Consider the following 19,935-nt stretch of genomic DNA (forward strand, 5'->3'; position numbering starts at 1 on the left):
TCAGTTGGTGCTGTTTGCTGCCTTTGCAGTGCTGTGATGCATGGCTTATGCACAGACATGTGGGGACTGAAGACAAGGGAGAAGAGAAGCAGTCACTGAACCGTCCTCAGCTCCCATCCCCTGCTCAGACAGATAGAGCTAAGTATGACACTAAGACAGGTATGAAGACTAAACTAACGGCTGGCTCACAGACAGTGTGCTTTAGCCTACAGGTATTTATTTTGGTGAGATACATTCGCTTATTCCTCAAATGTCGCCTATTCATCTGCCCCTCCTGAAAGAGATCACATCAATAAAATGAATAATAGATTTAAAACGTCATTAGAAAATAAAGACTTAAATATCCTCAGACAATAAATCTAGGAATCCATAGCTGTAGGCTATTTCACTGTGATAAGGGAGCCGCTGTCTCCAACGCGCTTGTTACCATTCGCGCCACGTCAACGGTGACGGTCTTAAGTATATCCTCCTTTCGTAGCTATTACAGAGGGTTACTTGTGTTTTAAACATGTGACTGGGTGAGAAAAGGGGTAAAAGGGAGAGAGGAGGGCTAAAAAAGACCGTGTCTGCTGTTTCACCTATTGAAATGTGGCTCTCCCTTTCTCTGACAGCGCTGCGGAGTAGGCGGGTCAAGCAGAGCCCGGTGCTGGCGTGGACTTTATAAAATAATATTTAACCACTGGCCAGAGATACTTAAACATCCGGTGAAGCAATACCCACCTGCATTCCTCCGTAGTTGCCTTCCTGCCAGTCGCCCACTGGTGTTTCTAACCCGGGGCGCGCACGCATTCCCCCACCAAGTGGAATTGCGCCCGCTCTCTCCGTGGATACTTTAATTTAGTAATTATCCCCGGAAAGGTCAAAAACTCTGCTTCCAGGAAGGTTAAAGTATTCCCGGATAATCGTACCTCTATGAAAAGCTTTTTTTCTACCGAACTTCCTCAGTGGACCGGAGCGATAGGAAGGATTGCTAAGGCGCAGCGCAGCCCGACTTGTCGAATCGTTTTCCTTCTATTGTTCATCGGATGTTGTGGAGTTTTGTTGGTCTCGTCCAATTCATAACTCATTCACATCGATGAACGTTTTGGCAGTTCTATGGGCATATCCGCTGATTCAGCAAGATAATGGGAGACGCTGAGTTTAACTTTGTCTGCTGTTCTGAATCGCGGTGAGTTGAGATATCCATCATTCATAAGACCTATTGTTAGTAAGCCTGGAAAGAGCTTAGTTTTTTTGTTACGTAATGGTTTGCATTTTCCTAAAATTGCATGAACACTGTCACGCAATGTAGGGACAGATTGGTTAGACCTATAACTGAATTCCAGAGGTAGCCAAACCTTGAAAATAGCATGATGTCCTCTCTCTTACACAGACACACAAACAGTGCCACCTCTGCCTATAGCCAGACTACGTGCTGCACATAGGGCCCCGGTTGCAATAGTTGGCCACCCACTAAAGCATTCATAAAAAGAAACTTACCGTTGAGAAATAGCATAGCAAAAGTGTTTTTATCTTGTTATGTCAGTCACTGACATAACGAGGTGGCTAGAGGTGGTTCTACTCACACACTATCTGTGTCCTTGCACACACGAGGAGATACACAACATTGGTATGCACCTTTACATGCATGCACACCGATTCACCCCCCCCCCCCACCACCTTCTCTTTTTTCACTCCCTCCTTGACACCAAGTCTATATCCCTGAGGGTGTATTGGCTTGTCTGCAGAGCAGAGCAGAGCAAAGCAGAGCTGGGGATCAGATCTCTAACACTGATGTGGTGTGAGCAAGTCTGCCAAGTGCTAGCCAGTCAGTCAGGCAGAACCAGCAGCTTCCAGACAACCACAAACAATTTTCCCTCTGATTTCATAATTATACACTTCACCCTCAAGCTTTTCAAAACCTGCATTGATTCCCATGGCTTTGAAAGCAGGGAAAGAATGTCATGAAAACCAAGCACCCTCAATCCACAAACACCACTGTAAATGTAGCTCCTAAATCAAAATATAATAACTTGGCATTGATAAATTGAATGAACCCAGTAAAGCACAATGACATTACATTATACATTTGTGCTGCTCTTGAATAGGGGATATTGTGTTCTTTGTGGATTTAGAATATTTCGATGTATTGAAATGGTTTATATAGTCAATTTGATCCCTTTCAGATAATTATACTAAATACTGCATACCAAATACTTTATACTATTGCATATCTAGCTTGCGCTAATAATGACTTGACGTAACATAAATCAATGTGTGGTAAATATACCAAAATAATAGACATTCACTCATCTGGCAGTTGTCAAACAGACAATGGTCGACAAATCTTGTTTCAAAGAAAGGAAATGGTGTATCTTTGCCTATGGAGAGTCTATGAAAGTGATGAGTGAACTTGGTTAATACATGAGTCATATCTGAAGATATTGTAGCGATAGATCTATATGGTGGAGATGTAGTGATGTCTCTGGTTAAGGCTCCATTGGGTGAATTTATGTCAGCTTTGGTTTGTCACTACAATTGGAGGGAGTCAGTACTGTCATAGTCTATGAGTCTCTCACATTAGCTGTTAGCTCAGAGAGCCCCAGAGTCAAATCATTGGCTGATTTTTAGCACTGAGTGCTAAAGCCTCTGTATGTACAGTATGTCACCTGCAAGGGAATGGACTCTATGATCTTCAGGACGTACCACGTTAAAGTGTTTGTGTGTGCGACTGCATATGAATGTGTTCATGTAACTTCTCCATAGAATTGGTGCAGGCCCAGCTCCATAAAGGGTTCAATCTCTTGTTCCTTTGTGGAGGCCATGGGGTAATTTATCTCCAGAGACTGTATAAAGAGTGAGTCCATTGCCGCGGCCAGACTTAAGAGCTGAATGCTGCATTCATGTCCTGTGTATAGTGTATAGTGAGAGAGCTTGGTGGCCCACCTGTACCCCGTCAACATTATATACAGTGCCTTGCAAAAGTATTCATCCCCCTTGGCGTTTTTCCTATTTTGTTGCATTACAACCTGTAATTTAACTGTATTTTTTGGGTGGGATTTCATGTAATGGACATACTCAAAATAGTCCAATTTGGTGAAGTGAAATAAGAAAAGAAAAAAACAGAAGAGTAATGCGTGCATGTGGTGTAACCACACCAGCCCAGGACCTCAACATCCAGCTTCTTCACCTGGGGGATCATCTGAGGGAGGATGCTGAGGAGTATTTCTGTCTGTAATAAAGCCCTTTTGTGCGGAAAAACTCATTCTGATTGGCTGGGACTGGCTTCCTAAATGGTTGGGCCTGGTTCCCAAGTGGTTGAGCCTATAACCTCAGAGGCTCACCTATGGCTGCACCCCTGCACAGCCATGTGAAATCCATAGATCAGGGCCTCCTGAATTTAATTAAATTGGCTGATTTCCTTATATGAACTGTAACTAAGTAAAATCTTTTAAATTGTTGCATGTTCATGTTTTTAATTAATGTTTTTGTTCAGTATAGCATTAGTAAAATCAACAGCTATTGTTTCAATTCAACCTCTGGTTCATCTCAAATGTAATGATATTGATTTGTGTTTGGTTGTCAACACAACCAAATATCAACATTTGAAGTGGATGTACAGTTGAAGTCGGAAGCTTCCCACAATAAGTTAGGTGATATTTGGCCCATTCCTCCTGACAGAGCTGGTGTAACTGAGTCAGGTTTGTAGGCCTCATTGCTTGCACATGCTTTTTAAGTTCTGCCCACAAATGTTCTATAGGGTTGAGGTCAGGGCTTTGATGACCACTCCAATACCTTGACTTTGTTGTCCTTAAGCCATTTTGCCACATCTTTGGAAGTATGCTTGGGGTCATTGTTCATTGTTCAGACTAAAATTGAGCTTTTTGGCCATCAAGGAATACACTATGTCTGGCGTAAACCCAACACCTCTCATCACCCCGAGAACACCATCCCTACAGTGAAGCATGGTGGTGGTAGCATCTTGCCGTGGGGAAGTTTTTCATCGGCAGGGACTGGGAAACATAATTGAAGGAATGATGGATGACGCTAAATACAGGGATATTCTTGAGGGAAACCTGTTGAAGTCTTCCAGAGATTTGAGACTGGGACGGAGGTTCACCTTCCAGCAGGAAAATGACCCTAAGCATACTGCTAAAGCAACACTCTAGTGGTTTAAGGGGAAACATTTAAATGCCTTGGAATGGCCTCGTCAAAGCCCAGACCTCAATCCGATTAAGAATCTGTGGTATGACTTACAGATTGCTGTATACCATCAGGAACCTATCCAACTTGAAGGAACTGGAGAAATTTTGCCTTGAAGAATGGGCAAAAATCTCAGTGACTAGATGTTCCAAGCTTATAGAGACATACCTCATGAAACTTGCAGCTGTAATTGCTGCAAAAGGTTGCTCTACAAAATATTGACTTGGGGGTGAATAGTTATGCACGCTTAAGTTCAGTTTTTGTCTTATTTCTTGTTTGTTTCACAATAAAACAATATTTTGCATCTTCAAAGTTGTAGGCATGTTGTGCAAATCAAACGATTCAACCCCCAAAAAAAAAAAAATCCATTTTAATTCCAGGTCGTAAAGCAACAAAATTGGAAAAATGCCAAGGGGGTGAATACTTTCGCAAGCCACTGTAGACTAGTCTGACTGTCTCCTCGCTATTTAGAAGCCTAGAATAGAAGCAATGCAGATTGGAGAGAGCATAATAAAGCTCACACAAACACTTACGTGTGGCAAACCCACAAGTAATCCCACACACACACACACACACACACACACACACACACACACACACACACACACACAATCAATAACTGATGCAGATTTTACATTACATTTACATTTAAGTCATTTAGCAGACGCTCTTATCCAGAGCGACTTACAAATTGGTGCATTCACCTTATGACATCCAGTGGAACAGCCACTTTACAATAGTGCATCTAAATCTTTTAAGGGGGGTGTGTGAGAAGGATTACTTTATCCTATCCTAGGTATTCCTTAAAGAGGTGGGGTTTCAGGTGTCTCCGGAAGGTGGTGATTGACTCCGCTGTCCTGGCGTCGTGAGGGAGTTTGTTTCACCATTGGGGGCCAGAGCAGCGAACAGTTTTGACTGGGCTGAGTGGGAACTGTACTTCCTCAGTGGTAGGGAGGCGAGCAGGCCAGAGGTGGATGAACGCAGTGCCCTTGTTTGGGTGTAGGGCCTGATCAGAGCCTGGAGGTACTGAGGTGCCGTTCCCCTCACAGCTCCGTAGGCAAGCACCATGGTCTTGTAGCGGATGCGAGCTTCAACTGGAAGCCAGTGGAGAGAGCGGAGGAGCGGGGTGACGTGAGAGAACTTGGGAAGGTTGAACACCAGACGGGCTGCGGCGTTCTGGATGAGTTGTAGGGGTTTAATGGCACAGGCAGGGAGCCCAGCCAACAGCGAGTTGCAGTAATCCAGACGGGAGATGACAAGTGCCTGGATTAGGACCTGCGCCGCTTCCTGTGTGAGGCAGGGTCGTACTCTGCGGATGTTGTAGAGCATGAACCTACAGGAACGGGCCACCACCTTGATGTTAGTTGAGAACGACAGGGTGTTGTCCAGGATCACGCCACGGTTCTTAGCGCTCTGGGAGGAGGACACAATGGAGTTGTCAACCGTGATGGCGAGATCATGGAACGGGCAGTCCTTCCCCGGGAGGAAGAGCAGCTCCGTCTTGCCGAGGTTCAGCTTGAGGTGGTGATCCGTCATCCACACTGGATTTCTCAATGGCCTGTTCATCTGCTCCTGAGATATTTTCATAGATCAGATGAGACATGTGAGATGGCACCGTGTTCAAATGACCGTGTGATGCTTCAAGGGTGTGTCTTCCTTAAAGAACCCACATCTTCTTTTCTGTACAGCACTTTGATATATCAGCTGATGTATACTATATAATGTAAATACATTTGATTTGATTTCTTTAAGGCCTGCTGCTAACAAGCACACAAATTAATTAATGAATCACACGTGAAACACTGCTGAATCAATTTTATCCCATCAAATATCCACAGTGGAGATAAAAAAAGAGAAGATGGAGACAGGAGAAGAAAGAGAGAATCAAAGAGACTTAAAGAGAGACATACAGGAAGAAACGGTGGACAAACAGGCAGCAGGCAGGCAGGTTTTGGCAAGAACATGGGGTTTTGTCAGGATTGGGTAGGTTAATCAGTAACGTAACTTTTGGATTAACCAAACTCGGTAACGTAGTCTGATTTATTTTTTTGATTTCTCTTAAGAGGCATCAGAAGGCACATTTATATTACCAATTCAATCATATCTATTGCAGGATAAATCAGGGCATAGCTGGCCATAAATGGATTTGCATTTTACTTTATGGGTTGGTTATGTATAGGCTTCAGCAAACCCATTTGTTTTCTACTACTAAATCTGTCAGATTATCAGTCATTCCATTTAATTGAATACCCATTGATCTTCAAGAATATAATTTGGAAATATCGATCAGACAAATTGTTTTACATGAGCATATCCCCAAAACGAAGGATTTATTAGCCTACTCTGTTGTTTATTTTGTCATAGAGGACTGATTGGGCTCATTGCTTCAAGATGAAAAATAAATGCTGCTCACATGGAATGTCATGCTTTGAGCCCTTCCGAAAAGTGCTATTTGCATGTGCAAAATGTATGCCATGTGCTGCATTTGTTATAGGCATATTGTTTACATTTTTGTTGGTGACACTTTGATATTTCAATCATTTGCAGCTGTTGAAGTCTATCAAAGTGGGCGAGTTTGAGCATGTCCGTTTGGTCTATTGAAACACTTTTTTATCAGCACGAATTAGATTGAGCACTAAAAGCCCTACTCATGCTCTTCTTAAATTAAACTTGCTTTTGACAGTATGAAGCACAATACAACGGATGAGTTTAGATGGGAGGAACTTCCTCAAACTTTTATTCCATAGGCACGAATCCGCACTATGCAGCTGTTGTAAAAGCTCATTTTTCACTGGCTGTCCACTGGTCGAAAAAATACTGATAGCCAGCTTAAACTTCTTTAAATTCAACCATATATATATAGGATTAAAATACACAAACATTTTTGAACAGCCATCCGCAACAACCACAATCCACAAGGCCAAAATAGCCAAATGAGAGAGCAGCAGTGTGATTCACATTAATGCGCTATGTAGATCAATCTGATTGTGGAATTCAGGAAACAGCTGAGGGAGCACACCTGCCCTCCAGGACAACTACAGCACCCAATGTCACAGGAATGCCAAAAAGATCATCCAAGGACAAAAACAACCTGAGCCACGGCCTGTTCACCCTGCTATCATCCAGAAGGTGATGTCAGTACAGGGGCATCAAAACTGGGACCGAGAGACTGAAAAACAGTTATCTTAAGGCCATCAGACTGTTAAATAGCCATCACTAGCCGGCTTCCACCCTGTTACGCAATCATGCACTTTAGAGGATGCTGGCCTATATACATAGACTTAGAATCACTTGCCACTATAATAATGGAACATTAGTCATTTTTTAATCATGTTTGCATACTGCATTACTCATCTCATATGTATATACCGTATTCTATTCAATGCCACTCCGACATTGCTCAATCTAATATTGATATATTTCTTAATTCAATTATTTTACTTTTGATGTGTGTGTATTGTTGTGAATTGTTTTTTCGATACTACTGCACTGTTGCAGCTAGGAACACAAGCATGTCACGGCACCTGCAATAAAATCAGCTAAATATGTGTATGTGACCAATACAATTTTATTTGATTTTGACAACAATAATAAGTGATATCTGTAGGCTACACCACTGCTGTCGTCCTTACGTCCAAGCGTTTATTCAAGTTGGATAATCTTTGGATGTCGACAGCGGTCACACCATTGGAATACATACAGTAGCTTGTACTGTAGCCTACAAAAACCTATCCTGCTCTTTTCCTGCCATTCATCAAACACATTTGATTTCAGTCGTCTTTGACTTGTTGTCAGACTCACTCTGGTAGAAAAAAACGTAAACCTTACGCCTTTATCAATGCTGATTTGAATGTCATTGAGAAAACAATGTTGTGACAGTTTTTTTCATAAACATCCTTTCTGAATTTAAAAGTAATCCTAGAAGTAATCATTTTATTTGAAAGTATCTGTAATCTGAGTACAATATTTTTTGCTGGATTAAGGGTTACAGTTTTTTATAGTCGGTTAACATGTCACGGATTACATATAAATCGGTTACTCACCAACCCTTGGCTTTGTGGTGTCTACCCACGGCCCATTATTTTATTATAATGAGCAAACTGGTGTATCAGTGGCGTAGCGGCCCTAACTCGTATCCGAGCCTGACGGAGAGAGAGGACAACAGAGAGAAAGGAAGACAATGGGAAAGATAGAGAAAATGTGAAGTGGGGAGAGAAGGTAGGAAAGAAGAGAGGAGAGCAGGACACTGAGAGTTTGCTTGGTAATTGAAAAAATATATGATTCCAGGCAATGATGGGACATGTACAGTCACAAACCTTGCCTCAATAACACAAACAAAATTATATTAGAAACGGGTGAAAAAGACAGGTAGCATGTGTTCTTGTAAATGCTGTCGTTACTGGTCAATCCCCAAATATGTTATTCTCCCTCTCTGACCTTCTCATTTTACATTTACAGTTTATATACACCTTAGCCAACTACATTTAAACTCAGTTTTTCACAATTCCTGACATTTAATCCAAGTAAAAAAATCCCTGTTTTAGATCAGTTAGGATCACTACTTTATATAAAGAATGTGAAATGTCAGGATAAGAGTAGAGAGAATGATTTATTTAAGCTTTTATTTCTTTCATCACATTCCCAGTGGGTCAGAAGTTTACACGCACTCAATTAGTATTTCATAGCATTGCCTTTAAATTCTTGAACTAGGGTCAAACATTTAGGGTAGCCTTCCACAAGCTTTCCATAATAAGTTGGGTGACTTTTGGCCCATTCTTCCTGACAGAGCTGATGTAACTGAGTCGTGTTTGTCAAATTCTGACAGACTGGAATTGTGTTACAGTGAATTATAAGTGAAATAATCCATCTGTAACGAATTGTTGGAAAAATTACTTGTCATGCACAGAGTAGATGTCCTAACCGACTTGCCAAAACTCTAGTTTGTTAACCAAAAAATGGGGGAGTGGTTGAAAAACGAGTTTTAATAACTCCAAACTAAGTCTATTTAAACTTCCAACTTCAACTTGACATTTTGGTCAATTAGCGGACTCTCTTATTCAGAGCAACTAGGGTTAAGTGCATTGCTCAAGGACGCATTGTCAGATTTTATACCTCGTTGGCTAGGGGATTCGAACCACACACACATACAGTAGCCCAAGTCTGTCGCCATCCACCATACCAAGTACTGTAAAGGGAATACCTATTAGCCCAGTTTCATCGGTTATTTTTACAGCTATTCACTTAGCAGAAATAATGCTTTTATTTAGGAGGAACCTTTTGGGCCTGCTTGTACTGGCTCTCGTTTTCAGAAGAGGCCTGTGTGCTTTACTGAGATTTATAGACGCTTTTGCCCACTCTTCTCCCAGCCTCCCAGTGCTATGCACTGTTATACGAGCTGGATAGCCACAATTAAGATTGTAACCCTCGGTGTAAAATAGTAAATAATGGCTACTTCTCAGAAAGTATTAAACTGTCAAGAGTAGTAAAATAAGGCTGTCCACTATTGGCGTATTAATTATCAAAATGGTATCCATTAAAATCAGATCCAACAATAATATCAAGGGCCTAGAAATCCAGAGCTTAAAAACAAAGGTGTCATTGTACACTGATGATTCATGTTTTCTTCTCTGGATTACAACCAAATTATGATAAATGTACTATATTACATATTAAATTACAACAAAATAAAATGTTATATTATTGTGTAGTTTAACAATAAAATGGCCTGAAGTTTTTTGTTGTTGTTTTTAACCTTTATTAAAAGGTGGTCCTTCTGTAGCTCAGTTGGTAGAGCATGGCGCTTGTAACGCCAGGGTAGTGGGTTCGATTCCCGGGACCACCCATACGTAGAATGTATGCACACATGACTGTAAGTCGCTTTGGATAAAAGCGTCTGCTAAATGGCATATATTATTATTATTATTTTATTAACCAGTTTGGCAAGTTGAGAATAAGTTCTCATTTAGACTTGCGACCAGGCCAAGATAAAGCAAAGCAGTTCGACACATACAACACAGAGTTACACAGAGAGTAAAACAAACATACAGTCAATAATACAGTAGAAAATAAGTCTATGTACAATGTGGGCAAATGAGGTGAGATAAGGGAGGTAAAGGCAATTTGCAGCTCTTTCAGAACATCAGCTGACTGGATTTGGGAGAAGGAGAAATGGGGAAGGCTTGGGCGAGTTGCTGTGGGGTTGCAGTGCTATTGACCGGGGTAGCCAGGTGGAAAGCATTGCCAGCTGTAGAAAAATGCATTTTGAAATTCTCAATTATAGTGGATTTATCGGTGGTGACAGTGTTTCCTATCCTCAGTGCAGTGGGCAGCTGGGAGGAGGTGTTCTTCTTCTCCATGGACTTTACAGTGTCCCAGAACTTTTTTGAGTTTGTGTTGCAAGAAGCAAATTTCTGCATGGAAAAGCTAGCCTTGGCTTTTCTAACTGCCTGTGTATATTGGTTTCTGGCTTCTCTGAAAAGTTGCATATCACGGGGGCTGTTTGATGCTAATGCATCGAGGTGAAGGTGAAGGTAAGGTGAAGTGGATATACTCTGTATTCATATCCCGAAAGAAAGAAATGATCTCACTACAATACATTTGAATAGAAATTAGCCAAAATAATAAGATCTTGCTACCGTGGAAAGGAAAACACTTGCGGAAAAAATCCCCATGATTAAATCTTTAGTCATTTTCTTATGGCCTTGCCTACACCTAGCGACTTCAAAAGAAAATTATATAAGCAAAAAAATATTACATTTTATTTGGAACAGCAAGCCAGATCAAATTAAACGGGCCTATTTATATAATGAATATGAATTTGAAAGGCAGAAATTTGAAAAAATTAAAACAGACCTCTCACTAAAGGCTTCCATCATACAACCGTTATACTTAAATCTAAACTGGTTCTCTGGTGGATTAGTCAGAATTTCTCATCCCATGTTTAAGAACGGCCTTTTTCCTTTTATTCCATTTACAACCTCTCACTTTCGGTTATTTGTAAATTAAATAATCTCAAAATAATGTTATTTTTAAAACGAGCTATACTGGTTGCAATTTCAGTTTAATCCACAAGAAAGAACCAAACAAATATTACAAAAAATATTATGTTTGAACTAAAATCTACTAATTGATTAAAAACATTTTTTTGAAAAAATGTGTAAACAGTATCTTTTCAAATATCATCAATAGGACTGTTGGAATTATGCCACACATTGCAGCTAAAAAATATTTGGAAATGTCTGCTCTATTCAACATTACCTCACGAATGGAAGAGGCAAGTGGAAGGGGGAGAAAGGAAGGAACTTGTCAGTCGGCCCTGCGTTAAAGACCAGAGTTGGTTAAAGAAAATTGAGGTAATTAAAAAAGTATAGCTGTTTAATTTCAGGACCCCAAAAAATGGCAGCGGTGCCATACAAATACATTTTCTATGTACTGATTCCATGGCACATGGTTTATGAACTGATTCACAAAACAACGCTCTAGTCAAAATGTAGGGTTTTTCAATCTAAATGATCATTCAAAATTCTTGCAACCAATAGAATGTAATAATATAATAACACTCTTAGCAAAGATCTTTAATTTACAATATGTAAAGTCTATGAGAATAGAAATGTTAAGAAGTTTTATGAAACATCCCAGCACACTTGAAAAATATATGGTAAATATTAATCAAAACTGGATGGTGTTCAGAGATCGACAGGAAGGGTTGTGTGAAGCAGAAGGATGGGACTGAAAACAAACAAAATATCATTATTTTAAAATTAGCTGTGTCTGTAAAATATATCAACTCGAAATAGAAGCCTAAGTGGTGTCCATTAGTGTACTCCAATTAGGCGAGAGGTGGTAGGGTTAAGCAAAAATAATGAAGGAACATTTATTTAAAAAACTATACAGTAACAGTCAAAAGTTTGGACACACTTACTCATGGTTTTTCTTTATTTTTTACTATTTTTCACATTTGTATAATAATAGTGAAGACATCAAAATTAAATAACACATATGGAATCGTGTAGTAACCAAAAAGTGTTAAACGAAAAAAAAATACATTTTAGATTCATCAAAGTAGCAGCCACCCTTTGCCTTGATGATGACTTTGCACACTCTTGGCATTCTCTCAACCAGCTTCATGAGGTAGGCACCTGGAATGCATTTAAATTAACAGGTGTGCCTAATTTGTGGAATTTATTTCCTTCTTAATGCGTTTGAGCCAATCAGTTGTGTTGAGACAAGGTAGGGTTGGTAGCCCTAAGATAGCCCTATTTGGTAAAAGACCAAGTCCATATTATGGCAAGAACCGCTCAAATAAGCAAAGAAAAACGACAGTCCAACATTACCTTAAGACATGAATGTTTTCCAATGTGAAAAATGTCAAGAACTTTGGAAGTGTCTTCATTAGAGTTACCAGCCTCAGATATTGCAAATAAATGCTTCACAAATCTCAACATCAACTGTTCAGAGGAGAATCAGGCCTTAATAGTAGAAGATCTCTGCATGTGTGGTTCCCACCGTGTTATTTAATAGTTTTGATGTCTTCACTATTATTCTACAATGTAGAAAATGGTAAATATAAATAAAAAACCAATGAATGAGTAGGTGTGTCCAAACTTTTGACTGGTACTGTATTTCCCTACAAAATATGTGGGTGATTGGAAATTATGCAGACAATTACATTGATGGAAGCCACAATCTATCTGCAATTTTTAAAGGTGATCTACCCTCTAGAGAAAATCTAATGTATCCCATAACTGCCTATTCAAGTGGGCTTTTTATGTGGGATTTAAATCAATTTGGTGTTTTTTTTTTCAACGTGGAAAGGAAAAGCGCTCTACCTCAAACCTTTCAGTAGAATACACACGCTGAGTACACAAAACATTAAGCCTTCCATGACATGGACTGACCAGGGGAAACCAGTTGAACGTTATGATCCCTTATTGATGTCACTTGTTAAATCCACTTCAATCCTTGTAAATGAAGGGGAGGAGACAGGTTAAAGGAGGATTTTTTAAGCCTTGAGATAATTGAAAGATGTATTGTTTGTGCCATTCAGAGGGTGAATGGGCAAGACAAAATATTTAAGTGTCTTTGAATGAGGTATGGTAGTAGGTGCCAGGCGCACTGGTTTTTGTGAAGAACTGCAATGCTGCTGGGTTTTTCAAACTCAACAGTTTCCCATGTGTATCAAGAATGGTCAACCACCCAAAGGACTTCCAGCCAAGTATTGGAGTCAACATGGGCCAGCATCCCTGTGGAACGCTTTCGACACCTTGTAGAGTCCATGCCCTGACACATTGAGGCTGTTCTGAGAGCAAAGGGGCTGGGTGGTGCATCTCAATATTAGGAAGGTGTTCCTAATGATTGATATCTCATTTTATACACACACACACAAACCTGCCACCATGTCAAGTATCTAAAAGGAAATAGCTGTTAGCCCAGTTTTTACTTTTATATATACGACTATTCACTCAGCAGAATTAATGCTCTTTATTTAGGAGGGACCTTTTGGGCCTGCTTGTACCCGGCCACTGTCTCTCGTTTTCAGAAGAGGCCTATGTGTGCTTTACTGAGAATTATAGAAGCATTTGCCCGCTCTGCTCCCAGCCTCCCAGTGATATGCAGGTAAATCAAGTGAGAACTTTACAAGCTGAATAGCCATAATCAAGACTGTTTTTTATCATTCCTTTCCAGAATTGACTATTCAAGTGGGATTTTTGTGGTTTTACATCGATTTGGTGTTTTTTATTCAACGTAGAAAGGAAAAGTACTCTACTTCAATGAACCCTTCAGCAGAACACTCACTCACTCACTCACTCACTCACTCACTCACTCACTCACTCACTCACTCACTCACTCACTCACTCACTCCACTAATTGATTAGATCCAATTGAAATCTTTAAGCCCCCTCACACACACTTCTGCATTATACCTCCTGTTGAGCCAATTAAAACCGATGCTCATTTCAAATTGATTCAGGGCTGCAAGAACTGGGAAAAAGCATATTTTAACAGCACTCAGGTTTTTCCTTTTCCAGTGAGTTGTGCCTAATGTTGCAAACAGAAAGATAAATCAGTCGTGTGATGTGTACCATACAAGCTAAAACACTGACCAACATAATGTAGCTTCACGTGTTTGTTCAGTTAATGAATTATTCCTTCGAAGCAGTAAATAACAAGCTGTAGTCCATGTTAGCTTACATGTAATAGCATCCACTAGCCTACATGGCGCTCTGATTTCATACTGTATTAGACCACTGGCCAGGCAGTCATCTATCGTCCCCTAAAGCATCAGTCTATACTCAAACAGTCCATTACTCAAAGTGACAGCCATATTAGAAAGGATATTTCATTCTGTCTTCCACCACCTGACACTGTCTGCCACTGTTTCTAACACCCCAACTGAATCTCTGCTTTTTAATATTGGTTTTGAAATGCTTTCAATGGGAAACCTTCTCTTTGATGCTTTCCCACACCCAGAACCGCCTCATCCTATACGCTGCACATAGTAGTACCCGCACCCGCAATTGCCAATAGCTCATCCGCGACCGCCCGACTATGTGATAAAGTGAAAATCTGTGGCCTGCACCCAACCCTAACCCGCAAAAACAGAAGATGCGCTTTATTTTACACGATTTTTAACGTCTAATTTAGATATGTTTCTGCTTATAATTTCTGACATTTTGGTTGGCTATTTGTTAGTCAACTTATTTCGTAGTCTATAATTAGATACATGCAGCTTCTCTTCTGTCATTACTTGTCGTCCTAGGCCTCTAGAAGGCTAAATAAACCCTTGTTCACCAGGATAATGTCATAAATCAATAGAATGAATGCTTCAATCTAGTTGACTTTGGTAAACTTTTCTCTTTCATCTCTGCTTACATTTTTTTATTTATAATTTTGATCAGTTTTAAGGAAATTAAAAGCTGAGACTACCCAACATATTTCTGATGAGATTTCAGTTCTGCTTGGATGCATATTTTATGTGGTCGTTAAAATACTATCAGCTTTTATGATGCTAATAAAGATAGAACTTTTTACAGTCCCTAACTGCACATTCACATTCTCTCAAGATGCTAAAAGAAAGAAATCATGTTTCTCCACTCCTGTTCCCAAGTCAAAATGTACATTTGGTGTTTCATTTTATAGCAATTCTGCAGGAGTTAATGTTATATTAGGCTATAGACCTATAGTCAGTGTCCAGATACTATTCCATTTAACCCATTTGAACTGTAAAGTTCCCTTGACGTGGCATATTTGAAGTTCTGTCATGTGACTGTCAAATGTATATGGCCCCTCACAATCACTGCTATCATCCACTTTTACTACTTCACAAAATCATAGAGTTTCTAAACGCAGAGATTTTTTAAAATTGTATTTAACTTGGCAAGTCAATTTAGAAAAAAATCTTATTTACAATGATGGCCTACCACGGCCAAACCTAGACAACACTGGGCCAATCGTGCACCACCCTATGGGACCTCCAATCACAGTCGGATGTGATGCAGCCAGGATTCGAACCAGGGACTGCAGTGACACCTCTTGCACTGAAATGCAGTGCCTTAGACCACTGTGCCACTCGCTGTGTCACTTGTGAGACTTTGAGGAACAATTGCAAAGCAGATCATGCAGACCAGGCTAGGGTTTGGGATTTGATAAGTCAATGAGAGAAGAGATTAATACACACTTGGTCTCTTTTCTGTTTTCTTGCAGGTGTTTCAGCCTAGCTCAGTGCTTTATGTGGTGGTGGGGCAGCCAGCAGAATGTGTAATGGTAATATTCTCTAGTTGCGCTGTGATTGGCTCAGTGTTCTGTCACTCATGGGGACACGACATCACCGCAAAATCTACAAGTAGAGCTAGAAAATTCAAGCCCCTTGGGTGCTGCCATAGAGTTACATTAGAAGTGCCTATCCATGAAGGCTCAAGGTCATTGGCCACAGGTAATATGAGGTAAAATAACAAATCTACAGTAGCTTTGATTGGACTTTCAAAATCTTAGTTAGCAATCTACCAGCTCAATTCAGTCTCATGTAGCAACATATGAAATTGTGTTTTTTACATTGGATGAAATTACAGACTCCGAGCTAGAAAATGGCCTATCTTACCCGTATACATCATGGATGGACGTGTCTCCTGTCGGATGCCATGGTTTCCCTTAGTTTGAAGATGTAATCCGGAGACAGGTGTTGTTTTCCATCTCCTTAGCTATCATACTCGATAATTCCACTGATTTCAAAACTCAGCCCTCCAGAAAGTGGAGAGCATCACTTATGCAATTTTACTATGCAATACATTATTTATAAAAGCAGCGTTAGGAAGGATTACCTGGACATAATGACCAGCTCAAATAGACAGAAGTGTGCTATATGGCAGACCAATCCAAACTCATCCCTCGGCATGTCCAGCCCACTCATTATCTCAGCCACTCATGGCTAGCGGGAAGGTTGCTCACTTTTTCTCTGGCTAAATCAACTTGGCTCGTAATTTTAATCATTTTAATAATTTTACTTTTAAAATGAAAGTTCACATTCGAGAAGGCATTTCTGCCAACAAAAGCATTTTGATAAAATGTGAATTAGTGACCCGCAACATATACGCATAACTTCCTGAAATGGGTCACACACATATCCTAAAAATCCAAAACAAATAGCTAAATGATCCATAGTATGACCATAGTGCATATATAATAAATCACTGTGTTCATTTAATGAAAATATTTCCCTCTTTTGGGTCTTGAAATGTCTGGTCAAAGATATTTACATACACAGCCCCGAATGGCTGATAAAACAGTCTAGAGCCCATCCCTTCTACTATTATAATCAGATTACATTGTGACATCATGATGTCGGCCAAAGGCTGAAATTCCAGGATTTCTTTTCAAACTGCTCGTACACAAAAATGGTATTAACTCTTTCACCATTTCTGAGTGTTATTTCAACTTCATATTGTGGAAATATCATTAAACAAACAGCAACATCAGGTTCTTAGCTGCCAAATGGGGGACACTAAAACATTTTTCAAGCGAGGTGGGGTGCCTCCCCCAACCAAATCTCGCCCACACCTCTTACTATTCCTTTGCATAACATAGCAGCTTTTCTTTGGGTGTTGATGTGTAAGACATCCGAATAGGAGAGGAGCTGTAGATCCGCAGACATATTATTATTTCACAAAGGCTTTGCGTCCCCCCAGCGCCTGTATGAAAGCCATTGTTGACAGTCATACCCGTAGGAGGGGCGATACTGAATGTGGGTTAATTAGGGCCAAAAACCTTTTTTAGTCAGCACCCAAGGGGAGATTGTAAAGTTTATCACTTCGTGCTTCCACACTTTGAAGATGCTTTTGGGGATGGCTCGCAGACAAGTTTCAAAGTGGACCAGTTACTTCCACCCCTCCTCCTCTCTCCCTCCTTCCCTCACTCCCTCTGCCTTCAAGTGTATTCAAAGTTGGGAGATATCACGAAGTGAGGGCCATCCACACATTAGCATAGTTGCAGTGCCAGCGAAGGGAAGGCGCATCATCTCTATGGCTCCGGTGTCCCAATGGGTATAGTGGCTGAACAGATGTTCTGAGAAACACTACTCTCTCTTTTCTCACTCACTCACTCACTTACTTACTTTCCCCCCGATCCCTCTCTCTCCTCTGAATGGGACTGGTGGAATGCTTTAGACAGATTAGGTTGGGGAGTTCCCAAACCTCATCAAGCATACAACAGTACAGTATCTCCTCTGAGCCGAGAGGGAGAGTGAAGAGACTGTCTAAACACTGCGGTAGGTCTGACACTGTAGGTTAAACAGTCTCTGGATGTGTCACTCAAAAAGACCGGTGCAATCAAGACAGACCTTTAGATCTTTAGAAGTAGCTGTAATAGTAGTTGCATAGTAATGTCACACTTAGGGCTGGGCGATATATCAAATTAATTATGTACTTTCGATTGTATGCTTTAACACAATATTCCAAATGCCTGAATTGCAAGAATCAAGGTTTATTTTAGTTTTAGTTTATGGCCGCTTGTTCTCATGTTGTCTTTTGGTCTCATCTCCTTCACTCCTTTTGTTGTGACTGCGCACCCTCCCATTTAGACTCACACACCAAGTTCCTCCTCCTGCCACTCAGAATAACACAAATTAAATGTCTCTTCTTTCTCTCTTTCAACTCACTATTTGCATTTGAGGTTTGGTCCAACAGCTCATATGGACACAAAAACACACTGAGATGTTATTTTACTGTAATAGAGGAGAACCGACGTTGTGTGAAGAGCAGACCCTACTGAAACAGGAGTATCAATTAACATTGATTCTGGAAAATGAATGATCAGTTTCTGTTGAGCGCAGCATTGCGGTACCATGTACCCCTAGCAGCATTTTAGCCACAGACTGTTATACTAGCTGTATAGTCTGTGTTTGTTAAATGTGCAAAGACCATAAAAAAAACTATTATATAAGGATTTGGCATCTCATTCTCGTTCTGAGAAATAAGTTGATATACTTGATATAAACATCTGAACAAAGTGGACAGGCTAGCATGCTGTTCAAACCGTTGGAGACAGACCGAAGGGTGTGTTCATAACAATTGAACTTGTATACCTAGGTCTATAACAGGTGACTGTAAAGACTCTCGAGCGTGCATAAAGGAAATATATAAAACATGAGCTCTTTGAGAAATGTTCTGTGAGAACGGAGTAGAGATTATGTGAACGAATGGCATTATTAATAATCAATATGATTATTTAGCATGGATTTAGGACAATCCTCTGTGGGACATCTAAGTGGGTCACAGAGCTATAGAACCAACCATCCCTGGCCCCTTTTCAAGGCTTTCAGCACTAGCTACTAGTCCAATCTGCTGAATGAACAATGAGAATGAAGACAATCGCAGTTTATTATAGTTTCAATATATATTATAATAAAGTTGTCCTGTTGTGTCTAAAACTGAACATAATAAAACCTAATCAAACTCAAAACATAAAAAAATGTCATTTGATTTTATATTAAAATCTGTACTTCTGTGCTGATTGCTGGTCTATTCAGTCAGTGTAACTAGGGCTGGGTGATATGGCCTAAAAATCATATTAAAAAAAGTTTCTAATGAATGGGCGATTCACAATATACTGTATATGGACTTTTAAAATGTTTTATCTAAGTCAGCTTTGTTATCCTAAAGCAAAACCACTGGCATGTTCATGAGAGTCTCACCTTTCCATAGAGGGGTCATATTAGTGTGAAGCCCAAAGTGTTCGGATGCTACAGAGGTTGGCAGATCGGCAGTACCGTGTTCGTGAGAGTCTTTTCTTAGAGTGGTCATTTTAATTGGCCATATTGTAGGCCAAACAGTTCGGCTTCTACAGACATTTTCATAAAAAAATACTCGTCGCCAAACCCACTGGCTTCAGGTCATCTACAACATCCTGCTAGGTAAAGTCCCCCCTTATCTCAGCTCGCTGGTCACCGTAGCAGCACCCACCTGCAGCACACGCTCCAGCAGGTATATCTCTCTGGTCACCCCCAAAACCAATTCTTCCTTTGGCCGCCTCTCCTGCCAATGATTGGAACGAACTACAAAAATCTCTGAAACTGGAAACACTTATCTCCCTCACTAGCTTTAAGCACCAGCTGTACATAGCCCATCTATAATTTAGCGCAAACAACTACCTCTCCCCTACTGTATTTATTTATTTTGCTCCTTTGCACCCCATTATTTTTATCTCTACCTTGCACATTCTTCCACTGCAAATCTACCATTCCAGTGCTATATTGTATTTACT

General features: G+C 40.3%; 1 protein-coding gene across 1 annotated transcript in view; it reads left to right on the forward strand.

Moving 5' to 3' along the window:
* Positions 1–542: 542 nt before the first annotated feature.
* LOC118359006 (BMP/retinoic acid-inducible neural-specific protein 3-like) overlaps positions 543–19,935 on the forward strand; it is a 64,025-nt gene continuing 44,632 nt past the window's right edge. The window contains exon 1 of the mRNA XM_035737131.2: positions 543–1,168. The gene's annotated coding sequence lies outside the window, so the exon portion shown is untranslated. The remainder of the gene's footprint in view (positions 1,169–19,935) is intronic.

This window comes from Oncorhynchus keta, chromosome 26, assembly GCF_023373465.1.
Source record: "Oncorhynchus keta strain PuntledgeMale-10-30-2019 chromosome 26, Oket_V2, whole genome shotgun sequence".
NCBI lineage: Eukaryota > Metazoa > Chordata > Actinopteri > Salmoniformes > Salmonidae > Oncorhynchus > Oncorhynchus keta.